The sequence below is a fragment of the Haliotis rufescens genome, unplaced genomic scaffold (assembly GCF_023055435.1).
Source record: "Haliotis rufescens isolate VD_foot unplaced genomic scaffold, xgHalRufe1.0.p SCAF_11, whole genome shotgun sequence".
In the NCBI taxonomy this organism is placed as follows: Eukaryota; Metazoa; Mollusca; class Gastropoda; order Lepetellida; family Haliotidae; genus Haliotis; species Haliotis rufescens.
In genome coordinates this window covers 7,717,422-7,737,480 of record NW_025963791.1, presented here as the reverse complement: position 1 = coordinate 7,737,480, position 20,059 = coordinate 7,717,422, and the positions used below count along the sequence as shown (strand labels likewise).

At 36.8% G+C, this 20,059-nt stretch overlaps 1 protein-coding gene across 2 annotated transcripts in view; it reads left to right on the top strand.

Moving 5' to 3' along the window:
* The first annotated feature begins 1,224 nt into the window (after positions 1-1,224).
* Positions 1,225-20,059, top strand: part of LOC124151755 (long-chain-fatty-acid--CoA ligase 5-like) — a 59,135-nt gene continuing 40,300 nt past the window's right edge. Inside the window, exon 1 of one of the 2 annotated variants that reach the window (XM_048392177.1) lies at positions 1,225-1,323. The gene's annotated coding sequence lies outside the window, so the exon portion shown is untranslated. Of the gene's footprint in view, positions 1,324-17,576; positions 17,845-20,059 lie in introns of those variants that run through there. The other variant, XM_048392176.1, reaches the window with a different exon arrangement.

Below are 20,059 nucleotides of genomic sequence, written 5' to 3'. Positions count from 1 at the left end.
ATTCATGCATCTTATGTTTACATGTAAAGGAATATTTGGACAATTGTTGATTTATATTCATGTATCTTATGTTTATATATTAATGAATATTTGAACAATTGTTGATTTATATTCATGTATCTTATGTTTACATGTAAAGGAATATTTGAACAAATGTTGATTTATATTCATGTATCTTATGTTTATATGTTAATGAATATTTGAACAATTGTTGATTTATATTCATGTATCTTATGTTTACATGTAAAGGAATATTTGAACAAATGTTGATTTATATTCATGTATCTAATGTTTATATGTTAAGGAATATTTGAACAAATGTTGATTTTTGTATTCATGTATCTTAAGTTTTTATGTTAATGAATATTTGAACAAATGTTGATTTATATTCATGTATCTTAAGTTTTCATGTTAATGAATATTTGAACAATTGTTGATTTATATTCATGCATCTTATGTTTACATGTAAAGGAATATTTGAACAAATGTTGATTTATATGCATGTATCTAATGTTTATATGTTAAGGAATATTTGAAGAAATGTTGATTTATATTCATGTATCTTAAGTTTTCATGTTAATGAATATTTGAACAATTGTTGATTTATATTCATGTATCTTATGTTTACATGTAAAGGAATATTTGAACAAATGTTAATTTATATTCATGTATCTTATGTTTACATGTAAAGGAATATTTCAACAAATGTTGATTTATATGCATGTATCTAATGTTTATATATTAATGAATATTTGAATAAGAGAATTCGATTTAGAATACACCTATACACCAAACCGACTGGATTGGCTGCTCAGACACAATTATTTACAGGCCGCATCATACAACTACAACATTGCTGCTGCGTTCACCCACACACACAAACTGTCTGTTTAAATCAGCATACACTGGTTCAATCAGCCATTTCTGGCATTCTCTGCACATTTTCATATTACAAACTCCCAGACCCACATTTTGGTGATCCATTTTTGGCGTTTCGATTTTACAAATTATTATAAAAACTCCTAGTTCGTTTTAAATTTCCTGATAGAATTGTGTTATTGTCACGGAAATGTATTATTATTCTAAAAGGATAACTCAATTCAATTCGTATAGTAAATAAAAAATAAACAATAAAAGAAGTGATATTTGCCAAGGATGGGTTAATAATATTTTATTATTTAATTCAAGCCATTAGAAATTCGCCTTCGTCTTTACTGCGCGGTTACTGTTATGGTGTGATCATAGGTTCAGCACGCCGGTTGAAACACAACACACCGTTATTGTACTGTTCCCCCATCCAGATATTCGATTCCAAATTAACCCGTGAGTATGACAGATAAACTGTAGTGCATTCTTCAGTTTGGTGTATATCTCTGATTAATATTTACAGGATAGTCAACATGACACGATGGCGATTGTTAACAAACTATTTGTGTTGATATTCATCATGTGCGTGTTGGCATATAATCGCTCTTGACATTGCGATCAGGGTCCAAAACTTGTATTTGATTATTTTTTTCCTTCAAAATATGATTCAGCAGTAATATAGATTAAGAGTTTACGAAAGAAAATTGTTGATTTTCTCCCATGTAGAGTATATTCCAGAATGAATGAAGTCTCTAACATGTTTAATCAGGGTAATGCGATTTCTACAATTATTATGAGTATTTCTGTCAACAACCATGTTAAATGATTAAAGACAATCCTTTGTCATATTTTGCACAAAATATAGGGGAAGACATCATTGATCAAATCCAACCATTCGCCGCTCATTTTGGACCAGTGGTTAATGTAAAATAGATACATTTTAATAGAAATCAACTAATTCGTGAAGAATTTCACTACTCTCGGACAGACTTGTGGCTATGTGTCTCCCTGGAATATTAGGATGTGTTTCATTTGCAATAAAAAAAACCCATGCAAATAATAACCGCATTGTTTTCACACTTGTGAATCAAAAGATGAATTGATTAGAATGGTGACCTCTAAGAAAATAATATCAATACAAGTCTTGTAGATGTATGAAAGATTAACGGTTCTTCTATGGTAAATACACAATTAGCCAACACCACAAAACTAAAGTTTTTGCTATACCAAAAAGATATCTTTTCGAAAATAACTCTGAATTCAAATTTTATGTCACATTTTGAAGTATTAAATACATTGCATAACTGGCTTACCAACTCTATATTTCACATCATACACACAAGGCAATCAATTGAAACTATTAAATCACTAGAGATGAGATGCTACTTTTCCATTGGCTAGTCCTTGGATGCTAATTGTCCCCAATCAAGGGAACCTTATAAAATTGTATAAGCTTTTCATGGCAATAATGTTTTCTCATTATAAGTGAGCTGCTGAACACAAAACTACATTCAGTCTTTCTCTTGCCAGGAGCATCAAGAAATAATTTATAAAGTTCCCATGCATCAGAATTTCATTCTTTCATTAGTATGGCGTAATAAGTTCTAAAAAAGAGGGTGTTTATGAAATCTTTCATCAAGTGTGATGCATCATTTACTTCTGGATATGTAGAGGAAAGTTGGAAACATCCTTTTAGTGGTGCTTACTGTTGTCTGTTGTATAATATGCACTAACAACGCGCTGCATGTTTGGGTTCAATAATGATATGTTGATATTGATAACATTCATCATGTTCATATTCCGATATGCAAGGGGTCATGTTAGGTTCTGAGTAAAAAAGCTTTATGTGCCAGGTCAGCACATAGTGGTAGTGGTTGCTGTGTTGGTGAATTGGAGCACCTGCCTAACCCTAAATAGGCTAAGGGTAAAATCTTACCTCTTCGTCTCTGGACCAAGGCTAATAGAGCCAAGGTCACCTGAAGTGACAGATGCACAACTCATTCTGTTTGGCTGATGGACGGTCGGGTAGCCTAGTGGTTAAGGGTTCGCTCATCACGCCGAAGAACAGGGTTCGATTCCCGACATGGGTACAATGTGTGAAGCCCATTTCTGGTGTTCCCCGTCGTGATATTGCTGGAATATTGCTAAAAGCGGCATAAAACCATACTCACTCACTCTGTGTGGCTGACAGTAAATTTACCAGTGTTCTGCCAAGAAACTGAACAATAGGGGACAGGGAGCTCTTCAGCATTAACACATGGGGTCATTTTAAAAAAGTATGGGGTCACACTCTGAGAGAGCATACAAAATTTAAAACACAATGGTATTCAAGTTACTGATGCAAAGTAAGGTTTGCAATACAGAAAATTTTCGGATAGCATCTTTCTCAGATAATAAGTATTCCAGAAACAACATCCAATGTCCTATAATTAGCCACAATAGCTTGTTTGTGATCACTGCCGTTAGCATGTCTCATCAAGGAACTCGTTATAAATTAGAATGTAGCTTTGTTATTAAGCTGACATGTTGTAGTATTTCTTCCTGAGTAATGCTGCAACCACGTGTAGTCATGGAACCAGGTCTGCTGAAAATTTCTACCTTTCTCAGTTTTTCTACCTTTTCTCAGTCTGTCACCATGGTCACTCTCAGGTGCGCCATGCAACACATTCTGTGTATCGCTAACATAACTTGTGGTTGGTGATTCTATGATATGAAGGTCATTTGAAGCTGGTGGTGGGACTATACAAAGATGCATCAGTGGATCGCGATTTTTTACTTCTCGATGCAAGTATCGGCCACAGGCGCACACTAAGTAAAAAATATCGATTCTGACCTTAAATGTTAGGTTAAATAACTGTTCCACTAAACACTAATCAGTAGTGCACGTTAATAGTGAAAACACATATTTTCATTTTCCACACTGCCAACTGTAAATCATCAGTGTACCAGGTATTTGGCCATCCTCTATGAAAAAGATGGCTCATGCACCACAGATAAGAGCACATGCAAGTATCAAGATACATATCAGATTGTGAGTAAGGTATCATGATATGTAGCGGATCGCACAGTTGGTGTATCGTCCAAGCCCTATTTGAAGCTGAAACATCTTTGGCATTATCAGAACGATGACTACTACATTTTCAAAAATATGTTAACTTGATTTTGATTGGACCATTTGTGACTTTCAGCCAATGAAAGGTGCTGATAGTAAATTGAGACAATGAAAGGCAATGAAAATCATGACATTTATTTGTAATGTAAACTGTTTTTGATACAGTAAGTGACTCCAATAATTATATAAAATACTGTAAACCCATCTATATGAATGCGCCCAATGTCCCACTGAGAGTAAATATCATGCGGCAATCGATAAAATAATGTGAGAATCCCGCGAGGCCTCTGTGTCAGCAGAACACTGATGTACAATACGATCGTAATGAGGAATAACAATGGGGATGAGCGTCATATAAGTAATGGCAATTAAGGAATCGAGACATATACATGTCATGGCTACTTGGTTATTAGCCTTTGGAATTAAATGTTCATTCGGACAATGGTTGTTGTCCTGAGTCAGTTGCTGTGACAGTACTAACAGGTGTTTGCAATAACTATACACAATGCGATGTCTGGTAACTGCAACAAAATATTTTATATTGAGCTCAGTGATTGGTTCATATTGCTAGTGGCAACCAATCCTATTTCAAGATGTATATTTTGAGGCCATTGGCAAAGCATGGCAAAGAAAGGCAAATGGGGATTATGATGAAACAGATAATTCTAAGGAAAAGCCAGCTAATATTCTGCAAGCTAGCCTGTCATGTGAGGACCTCAAAACTTAAGTATGCACCTTGTATGTTTCAAAGGAATTTGATTGAATTCCTTCTGTGACTCAGACTGTCAGATGAAAATCAACATATAACATGTATATTATCAGAAATGGCCCATTCGATTTTCTGACTGGCACACATTTTTTGGTCATGGCCCACCATTTTTCAAGTACAGAATGAAATCTGCAGTGTTCTAGAAAATGAACCAATCTGAAAACTTTTGTCATAGTAGTTTTTGTCACACACTGTTATGTCAAATTTTGATGTGTCAAACTTTCAGTTGTCTGGAAGTAAAAGCTTATTCCCTTTGTATTCCTTCTTTATTCATCATTTGTGGTTGTGTTGAACCCTGGATAACTTGAATTGTTATATGCACATGATGCAGGTCCCTTCAACTTCGACACAACATTGTTTGACTGTGTTACAAAAGTGATATGAAAAGTAATGCAAAATCAGCCATTTGTTTGTCAGCCATGTAGTATGGTATCATTCTGACTCTGAAATACTGTTGAAATATTATTTTAAATAATCTTTCAGTTTCATTTTAGACTTCATTGATAGGCATTTAGAAGTTGGAGTACTAAGTAAGGATAAGAATTTATGGATGAACAACTTCTTTATTCCAATTAAGAGCGATGTTATTAAGCAAGTGATATCCAGAGTGTGGTTGACAAGTATATATACAAGTAGGAGGTAATGTTTATACAATAGAGTAGATTTTGTTATACTGGAGTAGAGAAGTCTGTTATGTACACACAAGGGTAGTGATGACAATCATCGGTGAAGTCAGTGACATAAACAAAGGATGAAGCCAGTAATAAAAGAAAGTCACATTACTGGCTTCATCCTTGAACTATCATTAATCATTTTGAATACCCTGTGTTAAAGTTTTCGAGGTTGTATGATTAGAAATCACATTCCGACTGTCACTTTCATGATCTGGTAAGCGACGCTCTGAAGGTCGTTCTGATGTGACCCCTAATGGGATGTCTTCAGATCTTTGTTTAGCGGTAGCGAGAACTAAGGTCTGATTTTAATGAGATTGACAGTGTTAGACCCTACACTGAAACATTGCTCTTAATTGTAATAAAGAAGTTGTTCATCCATAAATTCTTATCCTTGTGTCATTTTGGACATTGAAATGTGCAGATCTTTGCCAAAATGACCCACTGGTTTACCTTGCCCAGACTCGATTATTTACACGTGGTATTGTACATGATGCATACCGTATATCGCTGTGTATAAGGCGAGTTTTTCGTACCTAAAATGAGGGGGCTAAGAAGGGGGGTCGTCTTATACACGGAGTTGAAGATCTCACATTTCTTTCCACTGGCGATGTCAACCGGCGTCCGATAGCCAGCCCAGCATTTGACAATAAAACTTCGCATTTCGTCCTAAATAACTGTTCCAATAACTATTTCCATACATAAACATGATTTGTATCTTTTTTCCTTGAATAAAGTTTAATAATTTCTGCAAATAAAGTTGAAATGACCCTCTCCTCGATGCAGATTGTCAAACCAGCTGACACGGTAAAACAATCAACATCCGTGAGTAGAGAGCCGGAAGTACCGGTAATCATTTGCATATTGCACATGTGACCTAACATGTGATAACTGGTGAAGCTGAAATCAATTCCCGCTGTTTTTACAGTTGTATTAACAAGTGTTGGAGACGGTGTGTACAAGTGATTGTGGAATAAACACGCTGAATGTGAAGCAAACATAAGAATAGTTAGTTACAACATAGTTAATTGGCGATTAAATTACTCAACATTGTCTCTTATATGTTATTACTTCATAAATGAATTTTATTTTACGGGCACCAATTTGGTGTCGTACCGTGTAAACACAAAATGGCGACGTGTGCCGGAGTTACACACGCGACCTATCATTGTAGAAAAAAAACAACGCAAGATAAACATATTTTTATTGCATATATAAGGTTTGTGTGCGCACTTGTGATGTGTGTGAAATACGCATCAGTCGGAAAGTGCACATTAAATCTCCAAAGTAACTAACTAACTAATTTGTGATGTCCGTGTGCGAAATACGCTACAGTCGGCAAGAGCACGTTAAATCTTCTACCGGTATATCAGTCAGACTTGTGATGTGTTTCATTCCAGGTCGCCTTATACACGGAGTATAGACTTTTGGGTTGATTTTTAAGGCGTGTACAGGGGGGGTCGTCTTATACGTGGGGTCGCCTTATACACAGCGATATACGGTAAATGGAATACTGCTGAATGTGTCGTATCATATTCATTTAGTCATTCACAATGACATATAAAATATATGTGTAGTTATTTCCTGTTCCGAAATCAGTACATGTTGTGTCCTTAGATTTAGGTCACTGTCTCAGTATACACAGTATATATCTGTGTGATAATGGATTCCTAAGTTGCAGGGATACTCTGACATGTATAAAAGATTAGTGGGTCAGGCATGTGGCATGTGTGTGGTGGGGGTAGCTTTTCTGGAGGGGCAAAGGCCAGCTCACCAAAATAACCCAGAGTTCCCATGCCGTTCACCCCACCCTCAGTCTCAGGAGATTTATTGCCTGTCGTTTAGGAAGAGCTGAAACAAGGTTATTTGGAATGTAGTGGGGCATTACAATAGTCAGTGTAGTAGATTATCCTGTCAAATAACTTAGTTGGATATCACAGGGAAGACTATATGTGGCCTTTGTGTCTTGTTTAATGTGTTATTTGTGTAAATATCATTTATCTTTGTTCATTTGTTTTTGTTGTTTAATGTCACTACAGTGGTAAACAACGTTAATAATATCCGACTAGTCCATGGTTTATTCTTGATTAGTGGTTTATGTAAAATAACTGGATTTGGGGTAAAAACAACTAGTCCCGTTAGATTTTAACTAGTCTCGGACAAGTGGACGCGTCTGGCGCTGTGCATTCAGCTTTTTTCTGTAATATTTCGACATCCTGTAAATAATTGAAGAAGTACCAGATGAGCCAGTGATGGATATTATGAGCAACGTTCTATGCTGTCCCAAACTGTGGTCCTAATGTGTGACTAGGCTGATTGTGTGTCATCATACTGTTTGTTTGTTTGTTTAACGCCACACTATATGATGGTGATCTATAAATAATCGAGTCTAGACCAGACAATCCAGTGATTGACGACATGAACATTGATCTACGCAATTGGAATAACCAAGTCAGCGAGTCTGACCACCTGATCCTGTTAGTTGCCTCTTACGGCAAGCATGGGTTGCTGGAGACCAGTTCTTACCTGGATCTCCACGGGTTGTCATCATACAGGTTGGGACAGTGTTCTTGCTGTCAACCCCAGCAGTTTGCCTGACCCAGACTTCACTATTTGTAGGCAGCAATGATATAGCAGGAATATAGATGGCTGTGGCATTAAACTACATTCGCTCAGTCATATTGATCAACCTAAAAGAGGCAAATAGATCAAGTGAAAGTCTTTGTACCCTAAATATGTGGATTGCTGCTCATGTTATCCACCACTGATTATCTGATTATTTGTGATATAGCTAGAATATTACTGAATGTGGCATAAAGCAACATTCACTTGCAGATTAATTTAAACACGTTTGGGTCAAGTTACCTATATCCTATGAAAACATTATGCTTGGTTTAAGAAACAATTGTCCAGTGGACTATGAGTGGCTGTGCGCAGAAACAACATTAGGTATGTGTTTTTTGGAGGGGTCATTGACTGGGGCACTGTTCAATACACTGAATTCTTGCCCTTATTACAGTATATTCCGTAAGCATGTTAAGCAGTCCTGATCATTTTGAGGTGATGGCAGCAGCAATGTTTGAATCATATTTCAGTCATGTCCTAATGAATCTTTATTGATCAACTTATCATATCTGGCATTTTAACAGATAAACAAACCACACCAGGTGGACTAGTTATTGAGTTGTCCTATTGATGTGTGAGTTATTTGATGGGCTGGTTGTTTCAACATCAGGTGGTCCTGCTGGTCGCCTCCATCTGCTCTGCGCTGTACTGTTACTCTCCTAATCACATTAATGGCCATGTACAAATGTGTAATTAAGCATACAGTGCTCGAAAAGACATCAGTACTGGTGTTATTCTGATGTGATTCATTAAATATATTCATGATTTTCATGACATGTTTCAGGATTGACTGTGTCTAGAGGAGGATTTTACTGTTTTCCATTATTATCCCCCGCTTTGAAAATTTGGGGGATATAGTGACCACCATGTCAGGCCATCTGTCCATCCGTTCGTAATCATTTTCCTATTCTGGAGCACAATTCGAAAACTGTTAAATATTTTTCAACAAAAATTGGCAGATATATCAAACATATCCAGAAATGCGCCTTTTCATATTTGCTGTTTTTGGCATTTTAAATTTCACGACTTGCATGGAAACAATTTGGACTTAGTCTCAAAAGGCGGAGGTGGATTTAATTTCTTTTCTTCACTGAACCGAACTGAAGGTGTCCAATGGCAATGAACCAAAATTGGGCTATAAGTTGCCCAACTCCATTTTAGAATTTCTCCAGACTGGGGGGATGTGTCATCTCCTGATGACTCTTGTTTCTTATAGGTTACAACTTCTAAATCTGTAAACATGTGAAAGTAAATCAAGTAGGAAAAGATGCAAATGAGGCCATGACTGTAATGGTCAAGCATAAGTGTATTTTGATTTGATTTATTGTGTTGGTTGTTTACAAGGTCGATGAATTTGGGTTTTTACTATGGTAAGTGACGACTTCATGAAAAAACACTTATCATGCTAATGATGTAAACAGAAAAGATTCTCATTTGAGACGTCATTTGGCTTAGATGAGCGTCATCAAAGCTGGCAAGGATTTGTGTATTTCTGCTGTTAGGATCACATATTATGAGGTAGGCCTTATATGTTATGTTCCTCTTGTCTATTTCTTTGGCCTTGCTGCTTATCAGTGTAGAATGTGTCCAAATATGTATGTTTGGCATAAATGCCAAATTTACGAATGTATTGTTCTCATTGTCTTGTCACACAAAATTCTGTTTTAATGTAATTTAGTCAGTCAGCATCCTGAGTGTGCCACAGACGTGATAATCTTTAGTTATTCTTTAGTTATTCTTTAGTTATTCTTTAGTTATTCTCATGAAGGTAATTAGGCTATTGTAACTTCCCTTGTTTTACGTTCATTCTAAAACAGTAACTAAGTAACATTAGTTATCTTTGAATTAACTCTAAGTTACTAGGTAGACATAAAAGTTGGAATCTGATGCAAAGATAAGTCTTTTCCAATCAGTGCTTAAACTATATTTTAATTTTTGGGTTTTGGGCTATGATGAGAAACCACTCGAAGCTATGGGCAGAGAAACAAAATTTGAGTTGAAAAAGTCATTTCTTAACAGTGCTTGGAAATAAAAAGTTATGTGACGGTGGAGGCAGTTTTAGGGATGGGCAAATCCTGAAGAACAAGAAATATGTTTTAACAAGCCTAATGAAACCAAATGGGTTTTGTCTCTTTAATACTTTTGCAAGACTTTGTGAGATCTTCTAACGGGCATGTAGTGCCATAAATGTTAGTTTCTTTTCTTATATGTACTTTCTGCACTTTTCATTGTACCTATGTTTATAACAAGTGTGTTGATGTAAGGCATCCATCAGGATCTCAGCAGGTGCCCTTTCTCCTACACCAGGGGGTCAGAGGGCAGGGTCAGAGGCCAGCTATCTGCCTGCTCTATCTGTACCTGCCCGACTTTTCCAGCAGTTAGGCTTATTGCTCCATGTATTCTTGTCTTACCATAATTACTCACCTAGTTGCAGTGCTGGGCAAGGGTCACTTGGATTCGGCTTACAGGGATTATTTTTACTGAGGTATTTTTAGTGAATGGGATCCACTTCCTGTCATGGTATCTTCATAAGGCCTTGTCATTCATCCTCATACATCACGGCAGGAAATTAATATTTGCTGTCACTAGTCCACAAAAAGGGTCCGAAACAGTTTTGTCATACACCTGATGGTAAAAGTGGTAGTCCACTAGTTCCTTATGTTCAACTTTGTATTCTGTTGCATTTTCTCTTTACAGTGAATGTTTCTCTTAATGTACCAGCAGACATCTGGTGATTCTGAATCCTGATTAATCATGTGCGTGCATGTGTGTGCGTGCATGTGTGTGTGTGCATGTACGTGTTTGTACGTGTATGTGTGTGCTTGCGTGTGCATGTATATATGTGTGTGTGTGTGGAACATGACCCAGATCTCTTACTTTAATTTTCAATTCCTGTCTTTGTGAAGAACCAACAAACTATCCATAGAAAGTAAGATCATATGAACTTTCTCATCAGCCAATTAGTGGGGAGGCTTCTTAATACTTGGCATCAGCAAGCATATCTGATTATCAGAGAAGCGTATCTGATTTCCACATTTTGAAAACAATGGTAAGGAGACAGTTCCTGTTGTCTCAGAGCTGAAGGGCATGAGGTAAGAAAGTACATTACTCCGGTATTATCCATCTTCATGCAGAGAAGTATCAAATCGAAGTAAAAGATCTGGTTTTTTAATGTTTTAAATGTGGATATAAAGGAGTTGAAAGTCATCACTTGCATTGAGAACTCCTCATATCAGATAAAGTCCAGTTAGTATGGCCTGAAGAAGGCATGTCATCTCCCTCTGTTCAGTTTGGAGACTTTAACCTGTAACTCCGGATGTGACGATGAATGTGATAACAAGACTAGCTCTGATCATGTTAATCTTTAGGTGAATAACAGACTGGGGATATAAAAGCTAAACTTGTCTCTTGGCATTCCATATGTCTAGAGTTTCTCAGGACTTCAGTGATAGAAATGAACCTGAAACATTTTCTAGCTCAAATAGTGATGATGTATTTCGACACTCTCTAAAAAATCGTAAATACTACCAGGTCTTGTGATACCATTAACATCAGACAGACTGATTTGTACTAGCAGGCTAATGTTGTCCCTATTTTAAATTTTTAAGCCACCCTATATCATTGTCCAGAGTTACCTCCCTTAGTTTGTGCCCGAATCCACTGGTCATTTGTTTGAGTTCCAGACTATTATTGCCATGGTTATGATTCTTGGACCATGATCGTTCGTGTGTCACCCTCAAAGTCATAAACATCAATGGCAATTCTTTGTGATTTGTCTCACAATATACTGACACTGAAAAACTGTTCAAAGCAACATTAACCCAAAAGATTTGTGTCCTTTACCAAATGCTATGATAAACCTTAGGTATTGGTTCCTGTTGTCAGATAACATCTGTTTCAGGTTTATTGATTACCCCTGAGCAGCCCACACAATAATGATTACTTGCAGATTGAAACTCACAATCCATGTGTTCAATCAGCGTAACCTTTGTCACATCAAACCAACTATTGCACTGTACTTGCTGTGTGAGGTTCATTTGTACTGCCTGGCTCGTGGGTTTCACCGAAGTGGTAAACGTATGAGACCTGCATCACTTCGGGCTTTGCTCCCATATTAAGCTGACACGCCGTGATATAAGTGGAATAATGTTAAAAGCGGCGTTAAACCAAACTCACTCACTCACTCACTCACTCACTCACTCATTTGTACTGGGCGATCTAAGACTTTACTTATTTTCAATCAGAGTGGCAGTAGTAGTTTGTCTCACAGTACCCAAATGTTATTTCCCCTTCCACCCTAAATGAGGCAAGTCTATAATTTCCACAGGTATCTCCCATTGCGCTAGGCTTCCTTTTAAATTCAAATGGAGTTGTTTGTTTCTATCCAAAGGATATGTTTTCAGAGACTCAGCATTAGTCTATATGGCAGTAGGTTCATTTGGTTTAAACAGATAATCAGGGTATTATTGCCCATCAATGCTGCAGAATTGGTTCCCCTTATGGTATGACTATATTATCTCAGTATCGGTAAATCTTGAAATCCACACCCCTTGATTGATTATGTATGTCAAGGCGTCTTGTAAGGAAACATGTTAGTTTCTGGCATGTTTTTAAAGTGAAATTACCCCTACTTCCATTCAAAATTGATTAGGAAAGAACCCATTTGTTTGGACAAATTCCCATGACCCAACCTAGGTTGTATGCACATATTCCAGACGTATCATACCACAAAATATATAGAGTTGCCCGCTCTTGAGTTGCTAGTGACATGTACTTTGTTTACCGAACTTGGTAAAAAAAATCAGCATCAATCAATCCCAATTTGTGTTTCATAAAAGTTGAACAAAGAACAAGAAACATTTTGTGTATGACATATAGGTTAGTAATCGTGTGCCATTACGATCCATTGTAAATTAACTATCGCGGTATGCAGCATACCATGCTACCTCATGCCTGTAATAAGGGACCCAAATGGTTACAATGAATGCCTAGGATGTCTTACTGATTTATTCTTTGATTAAAATGGTTAAAGAATCCATTGCCTGATGCCCAAGTATTTTACATTGTGAACTGGACTAAGTTACTTTATCACTGGCAGAGGGCTTTGGTCCTCGTCCTCCGATCTGTGCATTTAATACAAAACATTGATAGAGCATATGTTATTTATTAAAAAAACAAGCAAAACAGATTTTGTGATCCATTAGATAAATCAATTTGATGCAACATGTACGATTGTCTTGGAATAAAATGTGGACTGACTTGCCCTCTTATTTTTCAACTATACTAAGTATACTATTCAAAAGATTTTACAGAACACCTGCTTTTTTTATTTGACTATTAGTTAGTATGAAAAAGTGTCATACAGTGAAAGATTGACTATAGTCATATAAAACAGTCAGGTGTTCTATACTTTATGTCTCTAACCCAGGCTTGTTTGCCCACTTGTGTTTACAGCCTTACAATAACCCTTATTATTATTTGGCACAACAGGAAAGGAAATCGAAATCCTGGCATTTGGCAAGTTAACCTTTAGGCAAGTTAAATTTCCATTCACACTTGCATGTTTCAAGTTAATGTTTTTGATAATGTTAAACCTGTTATCAACCTTAGCTCACCATGCTCTATGCATGTAATCTTAACCCAATATTGATCACTTGTTTACGATCTGATCATATGTAGTTTGATATGCATGATATGCATTAAACTTTAAAAGGCTCCTCTTTTGTGTGAGGCAGATGCACGTGTGTATGACAATGAGTTTCCTGATATGCAAATATGCACGGATCATGTGGATAGTAATGAATCCCACCAAGCATTAGAATTAATTCCATGTGCTACCTTGACAACAGCCTGTGTTGTGTCTGGGAAACAATAGCCTGGTATGTTTATGATTTGATTGTTTGTTCTTTTCCTGTATGCCTCACAATCCCAGAACCATAGTGTTTTCCCAGCCAGCCAGAGCTTACAGTAATATTATAGCCCAAAAAGGAAGAAAGTCTAGATTTTACAAAGGCTGATCTCACTAGGGCTCTTTTCAATATCAATGTAGTTGTTTGTTTCTGTCAAAATTAGGTTTTCAGAGACTAAATGTCAGTCTACCTGCCTGCCTATGACTAGTATGAGCAGTGAGATGACATACACAACAGCTACAGCATCCTAACCTTAGTGGACATTTTCCAAAAGAAAACTCTTTTATAGTGGAAGAGAAAACTGAGATGCTTTTGACTTTCATAATGCCTCACATGAATTAGCTATGCAGTTTGCCATTAACTTTATTGACTTAACCTTGGGTGTGTCACATATCCTTTGATGTTTCCATTCACATATCCAGATAGTGGAATTTCATGTTTACTTTGCCTCTTTATCTTAATATTTTAAAAGATACATTAACCAAGACATTCTCATGGTAGTGCCTCAATGCCTCAGCATTCTTGTACCATGTCATTCAAAGAATGTTTATATCTATCATGTTTTTTAAATGTAGAGTATTTATTCATTTTAATTTTCCGCTTAACCTGCTAACAATAGCTGGCGGCTTGAGGGTAATGTACAATGCACGTAGCAGAGGTTCCATAAAACCCAAAGGTCCCTAGTATGGTGATCCGTGAAGATCTGGGCCGGAATAGGTCTTCAGCAACCCACGCTTGCCGTTAAAGGCGATTATGCTTGTCGTAAGAGGCGTCTAACGGGATCGGGTGGTCAGGTTTGCTGACTTGGTTGATGCATGTCATCTATCCCAATTGCGTGGATCGATGCTCATGATATCAATCATTGATTATTTACAGACCGCTGTCATATAGCTGGAATATTGTTGACTGCGGTGTAAAACAACAAACCAACCAACCAACCCTAGTATGGTGGCCCAACTTTTGCTGCTAACAATCGCTGTTAGGCGACTATGCTTGTCGTAAGAGGCGACAACGGGATCAGGTGGTCAGACTCGCTGACTTGGTTGATGCATGTCATCGATCCCAATTGCGTGGATCGATGCTCATATTGTCAATCACTGGATTGTCTGGTCTAGACTCGATTATTTACAGACAGACGTCATATAGCTGGAATATTGCTGAGTGCAGCCTTAAACAACAAACAAACAAACAAAACAATTGCTGGAGGGATGGTGTACAATGCGCGTAGCAGAGGTACCGTAAGTCCCAAAGGTCCCTAGTATGGTGACTTAATTTTTGCTGAAATACTGTCATTGTGACTTTAAATTTTAACTCACTCACTTTCTTACTCACTCAAAAGTTTTGATGTTACAAAAATATAAAGGTCAACCTGTTTTCAGAAACTGCATCCTAAATGTGCTACAACTGTGCAAAACGTTTAATCATATGGGAACTAAAAAAATACATAAAAAGAACCTTGTTGTCGCTACACTATAAACCTTTGTCCCCTTGATCCAAGACTAGGAGAAGTATGTCATTGTAGCCTGTTGTATGTGGTGTATGGTTTAGATGTATTAACAATGTTGGAAGGAATGGCCCACTGCCAACTGGTGCTGCTATGACATTGTTTATCACAGTGTCACAGAAGGCAGAACAAGTGATATGTTAGTCAGTTTATGTCCCTACAGGAGAGATTTATGTGGAATTTATGTACCTAGCCATGTCATGACACAGATCTGTATAATGCTTGACATGAAGTATATATCATCGAGTACTACATATACTCAATTGGATCCGAAAAAATTTATGCTAGTCCACCAGCCCAAGACAACTAAATTATACTGAGGACAAGTAAATATTGTAAACCAAACAAAAAACAGCTTTGCCTAAAGGACCTGACGAAGTGTGAGTCTCATTTCATAGACATTTATTGGCCAGTGTATCGTGTGTAGCAAGGTGCCCAGAGCATACAGTGAAGTGTTGTTTAGTAGCAGTTTGTAGTCCTGAACAAGCCGTGTTGATTGTCCAAGAACAATCATATGTATTGGTTCAAAGGTTTTATCTCTGTGATTGCAAGGAGCATGGCAGTGAACAAACGCATTATCGATTAATGGGTTTGATGTCTGTGTTTCAAACATTTTAGTCTATTTTAAAACATAGAGAATATATTTTGTATTTTTCTTGGGAAATGTTCTGGGATGGTAGTTTTTATGACATGAGATTATTTTTCATCAATTACAGCACAGCTCACCATGCTCATTGCTTACGAAAAAAATGGTAATCTATGCTTGTGGTAAAAGGCAACTATATGTCTTCCTAGGTGACTTTAAGGCACTGCAATTCACTGTGCAGAGTTGCGTCCCTATGATTGAGGGTTTGAATCCTGGTTTGCTCTGATTTTGTTTTTAGGTTTGTCAGCACTTGTAGGTTTCACCAAGGTGTTAAACATCTGAGACCTGCATTAATTCGGACTTTCCTCCCAACATTAAGTTGACACGTCCTGATATAACTGGAATACTATTCAAATTGAGGTTAAACCCAACTCACTCACTCACTAGGGGACTTGGTTGATTATGTTTCATAGTACCCTGACAGTATGGGTCATTGCTCATATCAATCACTGGTTTGTCTGGTCCACATTTTCTTATTTACAGACTGAAATTATATGGATGCTGTCTTAAACAAGAAACAAACAAACTTATGTCAACATGATAAAGTTACCTCTTGTTTTCAATATTGAATTAATGTAGCATATAATTTATGAAATAAGATTACTCATTTACGTACATATGTTGAAATGAACCCTGTAAGTTGAATGTGTTTTCTGCGGTCTATATTGTCACAAACTTAACCAGCTCAATGAATTGTTAATGTATTGACTGACTACACACAAGATAAAAGCCCCTGCATAAGTCTTTATTTTATCACTGGTAGTATTTGACTAACTCTCAAAGCCCTTTACAAATGATTGAAATTTAACCTGAAAGTCGAGGGCTCCTCATCATCACATTAATGTCTTAATTAAAAAATTTGGTGCAACCAGAGATTCATGTATGTTAGCAAATTCAAGGACCTCAAGACTCGTCCAAATGGCAAACCAGCTTTACCATGTTTACTATTGAAAGGGGGACTATGGGCCATGATATGATGATGCCCATTGTTGGTCTCAATCTAGACATTGTACTTAGTGACTTGAATCAGATTGAGTCCCTGTGTGATTTGGGTAATCATCAACAGCTGGATTGAAAAAAATCTTTAAATTTTAATTCACTAACAAATTTTCGAACATCTGGATTGATATGAATGACTTTTGAAAGGAATGGTCATGTATTTCAAGTTCCTATCTGTAACATGGCTCTTAAAAATTAAAATTTAATTACAGAATTATTTGATTAAGGATTACCATCAAGTCAGAGCCTATATTATTAATTAATAGGACAAATGTATTTGTTTATATTTAGTCTCCTTTTTAAGGGCTCCATAATAAACACATTGAGACCATGGAACTTTAAAGTTTTATTCACAAGGAACCCTGAGCCCTGCATATGTTATTATGAACTTTAGTCTCAGGTACTCCACAGCGGGGGCTCCTTCAGGTCAAGTTACATAACAACTGATCAAAGTCCAGAATCAGTGACGGCCGGCAGAGTGATTTAGAGAGTGACGTAGGTTGCTCCTTGGTGGTCAAAGTTCATACCTCACCTGTGGCCAGGGAGCGTACTCTGGTACCTGGTGGTCATTCAGCTACCTGGAGGTAGAGGTGGATTTCTGACATGCTCACACCTTCTGCCTGGTGCCTTTAACACAAACAGACGGAACTGTAAACAGACTGCCTAACATTGGGGATAGGTCGTGCTTGGTTGGTGATTTATTGTGCTAATATTGAGTAGAGTGCCACAGTAAATCAGAAAGGTTTGTTGAATGTGTTTACATTTTTTAGTTAAAAGTGATTATCCATGATCTTAATTTGACATGGTGTTTAGGAGCTTGGATTTATTTGTAGTACATGCTGAAGATACTATCTGAACTAAACGTGTTATTGGTTGACCTTGTCTTGTAGTTTGAAGTGAGATATGTGTTTGTAATTATCAGGATTTTGCAATTTTGATTGTGATTGTTAAACACTTGGTTTGTAATGGATAGGGTTTTTTTTGTTTATAGTTTATTTGTAGAATGCTTTTTTAGTTTTTTTATACCCCTTGACATAAAAGGGCAGGGGTATATAGTTAAAAGAAGGAATTCCTTCCGTCCATCCGTCTGTCCTTCCTTCCGAGGACATTTTTGTGTGCGACATATAACTTGAAAGCCAGTGAATAGATTCTTTTCAAACTTGGTGAACACTTTTTATGTTTATATGAGAGTGAAGTGCGACAATTCATTTCAATATTTGGATTTTCTGAAAGTTGTTTTTTACTTAATACATTTGTGCGACCTAAACATTAAAAACTACTTCATGGATTCTTTTCCAATTGGTGGCACAGTTTCTATACCAAAAGGAGAGGTGCAGTGAAAAGTTTAATTTCTATAAGTAGATTTCCTGAGAAAATGTGTTTTTTTCTCATGTTTTGAATATGTTGAAGTCGAAGTCGGTGTTCAAGTGAGCCCCGCTCACTTTTTGTCTTGTTGTTTGTAAAGTAAACAGTCAGTTTTTGATAGTTTTTTTGTTCATAGTTTATTTGTAGGATGCTTTATTTGTTTATAGTTTGTAGAATAAACAGTCAGCAGAGAATGTTTTTGCTCTGTTGTTTATTGTGCAAAATGACAATGTATGACATCTACAACACAAACTAAAAAAAAAGGAAAAACTCTTGCAATGCCTTGATTTTTTTTAATGTCAAAGAATATACTAAGAAAGGAAAATGCTTTCAACGAATGAAGGTGGAGGGGTAACATAGTGGTCTCATTCCCCACTTGGGTACAGTCCCCCACGCCACGATATGGCAGGAATATTTGTAAAAGTGGCAAAAGTGCCTACTCGCAGTTTGTGAGCTGACACCTGGTGTCATAATCTCCTTGTCACCAGCTGGTAGGGTATTATCACCTCTTGAATATTCATTGATCAATGTCTAGCAGACACAGATGTACCATGACTTTTATAAGTGTAAGCCACACATCTGTCATGTTTCAATCATGATCTGGAATATGGAATCAGGAATAATCATGTTGCCCTGAATGTGATGTAACATTTACCCTTGTGTTACAAACTTTTGCCTTGTTCACAAGGGGATCTAAGACTGTAATAACTCAAGTACGAAATTTGCTTCACCTATGGAGTTGGGATATTTAACCCCCTAGAGTAAATTTTAAAAACACGTTTAATATGAAAAAATGTACTCCTCAGACATGTGTCAGAGTACATCTTGGCCCTGGGTAAGTGTGTGCATGTGAACTAGGCTTAAGATTGTTCTTATAGGAAGGTAGGGTAGCTTTTTTGTTAAAGCATTTGTTTGTCACACCAAAGGTACGGGTTTGGACCCCCACATGGTTATAATGTGTGAAGTCCATTTGTGGTGTCCCTTGAGATAATACAGCTGTATAATGGCTAAAAGAATACTCAATGCTCTCATAGGTATCAAGCAGAAATGAGATTGTGTTTGAAGTCACAGTTTTACGTTATATCACAGTGTATATTATAGAAAGAGTCACCTATATCTTCCCCTACTTGCCTGAACCAGTTCACAGATCTAACTCTTTTGCATATATGTGAAATTCTATTCTAAGAGCATATTAAGGCAGATAGAAGCAATCCTTTTGTGTAGATGTCAGTTTGTCCCGGACTGTAATACATGGACAATGATTTTAGAGGTGCTTCATGTCTTTTGCATTTTTTAAGTTGAACAAAACATTTCTTTGTTGTTGCTTGAATTGCATGAAACCTGATCCAGAGTTGTAAGAATACACCTGTGTTTATCTGGCCCACTTCAGGAGATATACATGTACATGATGTCAATTGTAAAAAAAATTTTACGAAACACCAGCAAAGGATTCTTTTAACCCTTATAAGTTTAAACTATTTTATTTGGGAAAATATCCATTGCTTGTTTCTGATTAATGAATAAGGGTATTAGCATATTTTCTGTATGAAAAACAGAGGGTTTGTTCATGAATGTTTTTTTAAATTTTAAGG